General features: G+C 41.1%; 1 long non-coding RNA gene across 1 annotated transcript; it reads right to left on the minus strand.

Annotated features, from left to right (window-relative positions):
- Window positions 1-936: 936 nt before the first annotated feature.
- On the minus strand, window positions 937-6,878 carry LOC115641399. The gene is made up of 2 exons (XR_003998072.1): window positions 6,437-6,878; window positions 937-1,481 (listed from the first exon to the last, which is right to left on the minus strand). It is a non-coding gene; the product is annotated as an uncharacterized LOC115641399 (long non-coding RNA).
- Between the last annotated feature and the right edge of the window lie 305 nt (window positions 6,879-7,183).

A 7,183-nucleotide genomic window follows, 5' to 3' on the forward strand; every position in this document is an offset into this window, starting at 1 on the left:
GTCCCTGACTTTTACTAAAAATAACTGTTACAAAATAGGGCTGAGACCAAGCCCTGTTGTGGGTGGGTATGGGGGGTCCAGCATCCGCCACCACTGTGGCTGACAGCTCCGGGGTCCCCCACTGCCTGTAGTGGCTTGAAGCTCCAGGGTCCCCTAGCTGCCCATGACAGCTCAGAGCTGCATGGGCCCCTGCCCCTTGTGGCAACTTGGAGCTCTGGGGCCAGAGGCTGTGAGCTCCGGGGCCCCCACACTGGCCACAGTGGCTGAGAGCTCTGGGGGGCCTCTTTGAAATTGAATCCTAGTACAAATCTCCTGAGTCATCCAGTACATCTCCCCTCACATAAGGTTTCAGTACTGAAATTTGTGAACATTTTTTCTTAATCTTATATTTTCTAGTGTCCATAGAAGTTTAGGTTCTGACTCAGGACAGAACTAAAGAATGTGCTTAGCTTTAAGCACATTTAAAATAAGTGATGCTTTCCTGAAATAGGGCCTTATTGTGTAAATACATACAACTGGTTTTCCAGATTTTTTTATTTATATTTCAGAACCTCCCTCCCTACTTAATAATTCAGTTTTATGAACATTTTTTCCTAATTTGATGTCTTTTAGGGGGAAGGGAGTTTTGAGGAGTTGGGTACCTCCTAGGCACATGGCACTATGCTACTTTATGAAAGAGCTGACATTTTTCTGACCTGGTGTCTGGTCTGAATGAGGAATTCAGGGAACTAATTGTACTATAAGGGCCTGATATGGATGTTTAACAGATAGTAATAGGCTGACAGACAATACAACTTTTATCATGGCTTCACAGTGAAACAGGTCTTTGGCCTGGAGACCATGAGACTTTACTTACTTTGGACAAAGCTAAATGGTTTGTGAAATTGTCATTTGCTATTGTTAATGAACTGAGGCTCTCTCGTTGATTTGATAATGTGACATTGTCAGAGAGATATATTTTAATATCATCACATTTAGTACTGCAACGAACAACTTTAAAAATACTTTCACTTTTTCTTGAGATATTTTTCAATGCATCTTCAGTTGAATTTCTAGACTGAAGTGATTCCATGCTTATGGTCCTCTGAAGTTTAGTAAAACTGCTAACTGGAGATCTCACAGTAAAGCAACTCTGAGTTTTGTTCTTAAGTCTGTCCTGAGAAATTTTCTTCTGCAAATGTAAGGCACAATGGGGACTTTCTTCCATCTGACTTCTATATCCAAATCTTGGTCCACTATCATGGTAATTTTTTTCAACTTCCTTTGGTAGACTGAAAAAAAAGTCAAGATTTTCCAAGAAGTAATTGTACCTGTATGAATTACTCTATGGATTGGAAAGTAAATAGCAACTTGCCACTGGATTTCAAAGATGTGAGGATGAGTGGGACCAAGAAAACTAACCCTTAAATCCAATGATCTCTTCAAAACTCCTATTGCTTCTTGTTTAACTTGAAAGCCAGATTGACTATGCAGTAGTTGTCCTGAAAGATGTGTAAAACAAACATAATATATTGTAAAATATTATTCAGTTTCTTCATTATACAGAAAATATATAGAAATCTGATATGAAATCTTCAGGGAAAAGATAAGTTACAAGGAAATTGAAGTTATTAAAACATTTCAAACAATCATTTTATTAAAATGGCACAAAATAATTGGCTTGAAAAGTCTTTTTTTTTAACAGTTTTAAATTTTGACGCTAGCTTTTAAGAATCACTACAATTATTTTAAAGGAAATCTAAAAAGAAGTCTGCTATTTGTTTTTTAATCTCACTCCCTATTTGATTCCCCCACTTCTGTCACCACTAAGTATATACCTCTTTGAAGTGATCTGCTTTGCTGAATGTGGAAGAGGAGGAATATATACATATTTTAATATTTGTATTCAGCTCTGAGCATGAAAAGAAAGTCAAAATCAGAAACAGACAGTCTTTGTACTCTTTGGGACAAAAACTCCAGGGGAAGCTATTCTATAAATCCTAAAATATATTGCACTAATGTTAGTAGAATATTATAAAGGCTTAGCCATTGTAAAGGAGCCAAAGGTCAACTATGAATTGAGTCCTTATGTCCATTCAGCTTATGGTGCTGTACCAGGTTAGAGTTTGTTTGCAGTGTTGTTGTAGCCATGTTGGTTCCAGGATATGAGAGACAACATGAGTGAGGTAATACCCTTTTTAGACCAACTTCTGTTGGTGAAAGAGAGAAGCTTTCGAGCTCCAGAGAGCTGTAGAAGAGCTCTGTGGTGCTTGAAAGCTTATCTATTTCACCAGCAAAAGTTGGCTAATAACAGACATTACTTGTCTCTCTCAGGGTACGTCTACACTACGGGATAATTCCGATTTTACATAAACCGGTTTTATAAAACAGATTGTATAAAGTTGAGTGCACACGGCCACACTAAGCACATTAATTCGGCGGTGTGCGTCCATGGTCCGAGGCTAGCGTCGATTTCCGGAGCGTTGCACTGTGGGTAGCTATTCCGTAACTATCCCATAGTTCCCGCAGTCTCCCCCACCCCTTAGAATTCTGGGTTGAGAGCCCAGTGGCTGATGGGGCAAAAATCCTTGTCACGGGTGGTTCTGGGTAAATGTCATCAGTCATTCCTTCCTCCGGGAAAGCAATGGCAGACAATCATTTCGCGCCCATGGAGCCCATCTAGCTTTTTTTTTTACAGTCACCGTATGTGTACTGGATGCTGTGGACAGAGGCGATACTCCAGTGCTACACAGCAGCATTCATTTGCTTTTGCATGATAGCAGAGATGGTTACCAGTTGTTCTGTACCATCTGCTGCCGGTGTAAATTGGCAATGAGATGACGGTTATCTGTCCTTCTGTGCTGTCTGCTGCTATCATGGGTGCCCCGGCTGAGATCGGCCGGGGGCGCAAAAGCAAAACTGGGAATGACTCCCAGAGTCAATCCCTCCTTTATGGTTTCTAAAAATAGAGTCAGTCCTGCCTAGAATATGGGGCAAGTGTACTAGAGAACCAGCGTATCAGAGAGCACAGCTGCTCCATGTCAGATCCCGCAGAAATGATGAGCTACATGCCACTCACGGGGAGTGCCCCTGCAACATCCCCACCCGTTGCTTCCCTCCTCCCCCAACCTTCCTGGGCTACCATGGCAGTGTCCTCCCTATTTGTGTCATGAAGTTATAAAGAATGCAGAAATAACAAACAGTGACTTGTTAGTGAGATAAAATGAGGGGGAGGCAGCCTCCCGGTGCTATGACAGTGCAGGCAGGCCATTAAGCGGTGCGGGGGAGAGGAGCCCAGCATGCTGCTGCTATGATAGTCCAGGCAGTACAGAATCTTTTCTTTACACATGAAAGGGAGGGGGCTGATGGAGCTCAGCCCCCAGTTGCTATGATGAGGACCGTTACCAGCCATTCTGTCCAATCTACTGAGAATGACCAGGAATCATTCCTATTTTTACCCAGGCGCCCCTGAGGCCAGCCAGGGGTATTCAGCAGTTATCAAGCACGGGCTGATGGTGACGACGGATAGCAGTCATATTGTACCGTCTGCCACCGAGGAGGGGAGAAGAGCGGATACTGCTCTTCACTGCTGCAGCATCGCGTCTACCACCAGCATTCAGTACACATAGGGTGACATTGAAAAAAGTCAAGAAACGATTTCTTTCCCTTTTCTTTCAGGTGGTGGGGGAAGGGAGCAAATTGACGAGCTATACCCTGAATCATGCTGGACAACGTGTTTGAACCTACAGGCATTGGGAGCTCAGCCAAGAATGCAAATACTTTTCGGAGACTACTGGGGACTGTGGGATAGCTGGAGTCCTCAGTACCCCCTCCCTCCCTCCATGAGTGTCCATTTGAGTCTCTGGCTTCCCGTTACGCTTGTCACGCAGCACTGTGTAGCCTGTAGATTTTTTTTTCAAACGCTTTGGCATTTCGTCTTCTGTAACGGAGCTCTGATAGAACAGATTTGTTTCCCCATACAGGGATCAGATCCAGTATCTCCCGTACGGTCCATGCTGGAGCTCTTTTTGGATTTGGGACTGCATTGCCACACGTGCTGATCAGAGCTCCACGCTGGGTAAACAGGAAATGAAAATCAAAATTTCGTGGGGCTTTTCCTGTTTACCTGGCCACTGCATCTGAGTTGAGATTGCTGTCCAGAGCGGTCACAGTGGTGTACTGTGGGATACCGCCCAGAGGCCAATACCATCGATTTGCGGCCACACTAACCCAATCTGATATGGTAATACTGATTTTAGTGCTACTCCTCTCGTCAGGGAGAAGTACAGAAACTGATTTTAAAAGCCCTTTATATGATATGAAGGGCCTCGTAGTGTGGACGGGTACAGTGTTAAATCGGTTTAACGCTGCTAAAATCGGTTTAAACGGGTAGCGTAGACCAGGCCTCAAGTTAGAGATTGTGTATGTGAAATACCATGTGAGTTCTGCTGTGTGTATAAATACTATTTTTAAAATAAATAAAAATACTTTTTAAAAAAATACTGTTATTTTACTTTCACAGCCAATTGTCAGTGGATTTGATGGTCTAGTTAATAGTTATTTAAATGGATAATACTTGTGGGAAATATGGCACTAGAAGTTTAAAAGCAAACACCTCAAATATTCAGTTTTTTAAATAGATACTGTTGTGGAATAATTCTGTAAATAGAGCTTAACCTAGTAGTCATAAATATAATTTGTAAATATTACCTAATTTAGACCAGGTACAGCTCAGGCTGTAATTATGCTGCTTTCTGACTTGTAAAGAGTTAGTAAAAAGTTGCATATCATCTTTTATCTTTATCACGTCTCTATAATATTGAATTGTTTGTCTCCTGTGGAAACTAAAACAAAAAGACTTATTGCAGGTTTGTACATTTCTGTTGGAAGTATAGGCCTGGAAATTCAAAGTAGTCTGTGCCAAATTTTGTAAAATTTAAGCTTTCAACGTTTCTCTGAAGGTACTATTGGAATATTAGACACCGAACATATACAACCTTTAAAAATATACAAATCTTGTGTCAGCTTCTCAGCTCTTGAGCTTTGCTAAGCTGAGAATCTGGCTGCTCACCTCTCATTATATTTAGTAACCTGTCTGAATGTAATAGAAATAGCAGTTAAAAGTTATTTGTCAACAGTTACCACAAAGCATGCCTATGATTTTTTTGTCCAGTTTTCTTTTTATACTTAGAATAGGAAGTAACTTCAGGATCTCAGATATTATTGTATGGTAACTCTCAATAAGTTCTGAGTACAGGGTTTTTCTTGTTACTAGTACCGTGTGGAATGAAAAAAAAAGCTTTTGGATGTAGCCTCTTTCTGATAAGAAACATGACTTTTGTTCTGAATTGTCTCAGACAGGAGAAGTGATGACTATCAACTGTTAATAAAGACCAGATGTGTGGTCAGGGACAAGTCAAGTCATCCCTCTGCCTCAGTTTTTCCCTTTGTGAAATGGGGATTATTTATTTAACTACATCGCAGAGGTATTTGGGGAATTAATTAGTTAACATTTGCATAGCCCTTTGAACATTCAGTGCACTAGATTAGTGCTAAATATTAAGTAATATGCATAATCAGCTAATGAACAACCAGGTTTATTCTCTAAATTTTTACCCTAAAAATGTGAAAGGAAATTGCATGTTAAAGGACAGAGGGCTCAATCCCATAAAGTGCCTTTCATCTCCTAGGAGGCACTAAGCATGCTGAACATTCACTGAAGACAATGTGAGTTGAGAGCCTCCATAGAGCTACTCAGCATCTTTCAGAATCAGGCCCTCAAAAAATTAAACCAAACAGATCCAATTATAAGACCTTAGAAACCTGGGGCCAGCTTGTGGGAGTCACTTAGCCAATCATGTTTGGCCAGGAATATTTTGTTACTTGTTTTTTGGATACCAAACTAAGGCTGTGTTTAGAGTTTGAGAAATCTAGTACCCATGGATCTTTGAGTTTACCTTCCTCCTAAATCAAAATGACTCCCAACTTCTTAAACCAGAAGGCTACTGTATCCTCCTTGGAAGTACTACTAAACTACTCCTGGGTTCTTCCAGGAATTATATCAGAACATCAATTATCCAATTGGTGTTGTACAACATTGATATCATGTGCCGAAGAACAGGGTTTTGACCTCCCAAACAGCCCTCACAGCAACCACCAGCAAAGTATTTGCATTTCAAGTTATATTGCCTAAACTTATTTAATGTTGTGGGGCATAACACATATTGCTCACTGCTACGATTTTAGGGTGACCAGATGTCCCAATTTTATAGGGACAGTCCCAATATTTGGGGCTTTTTCTTTTATAGGCTCCTATTACCCTCTACTCCCTGGCCCGATTTTTCACACTTTCTGTCTGGTCACCCTATAAGATTTCCATGTGGTTAACCTGAAATTGTTAAGTTAGTTTAATGTACTTATTTACTAGTTTGCTCTCTTGTTTACACCCTGCAGTTACCTTTTGCTTTACTCTGTCTGTATTCTTTTGTAAGTCATCTGATGGCAGACATCCCAGGGTATCCCATGACTTCTGGGCATAATAGAATCCTTTCGGCATCAGTCCTGTTTCAAGATACAGTTCTCCAACGCTGTTCTGCATTCTGAAAAGCATTTCTGTTGCTATAGATTTTTCAAGTTCATGCTGTAATCAGTTCAAAGGATACACATCCGCATCCACAGTCACACCTGGTACACTCTTTTTAGAATAGCTGCGTTTCAAGAAAAGGAAGTAACACATTCTAAGCTTTAAAGTGTTCTTTCAAACATTTATATTTAACAAAACAAAGTGAAAACATTCTTCTGGCTGCAATAAAAAAACCCCTACACTCTGAGCTAGTTTGTGCTGGCAAGCATAGCCCAGGAGGCATTATGACTCAAAGAAACACTTTGGAGTCATAGTTGCTCCCATTTCCTCCTTCAGATAGTAATTTACTACTCGCTTATACTACCAGTAAATTCAGCCCCTCCCTCCCACGATCCATGCTGGCTCAATAGTCTAGCAGTTAGTGAGTGAGGGGTGGAGCTAAGGCTTTCCATGCCCCACCCCTCCCTGTTCACTCCTTTCCCACCCGCTGCAGGAAGGAAGTAAACTGGCAAATAGCTGAAATGGTCCCACTGATTAGGTAACCCCTTCTAACTGACTGGTGCTACAAACAATTTACTTTACAGATGCTTTTCCCATCTGCCAACAAGAGGGTTAAAAGTG

Source organism: Gopherus evgoodei, chromosome 1 (assembly GCF_007399415.2).
Source record: "Gopherus evgoodei ecotype Sinaloan lineage chromosome 1, rGopEvg1_v1.p, whole genome shotgun sequence".
NCBI lineage: Eukaryota > Metazoa > Chordata > Testudines > Testudinidae > Gopherus > Gopherus evgoodei.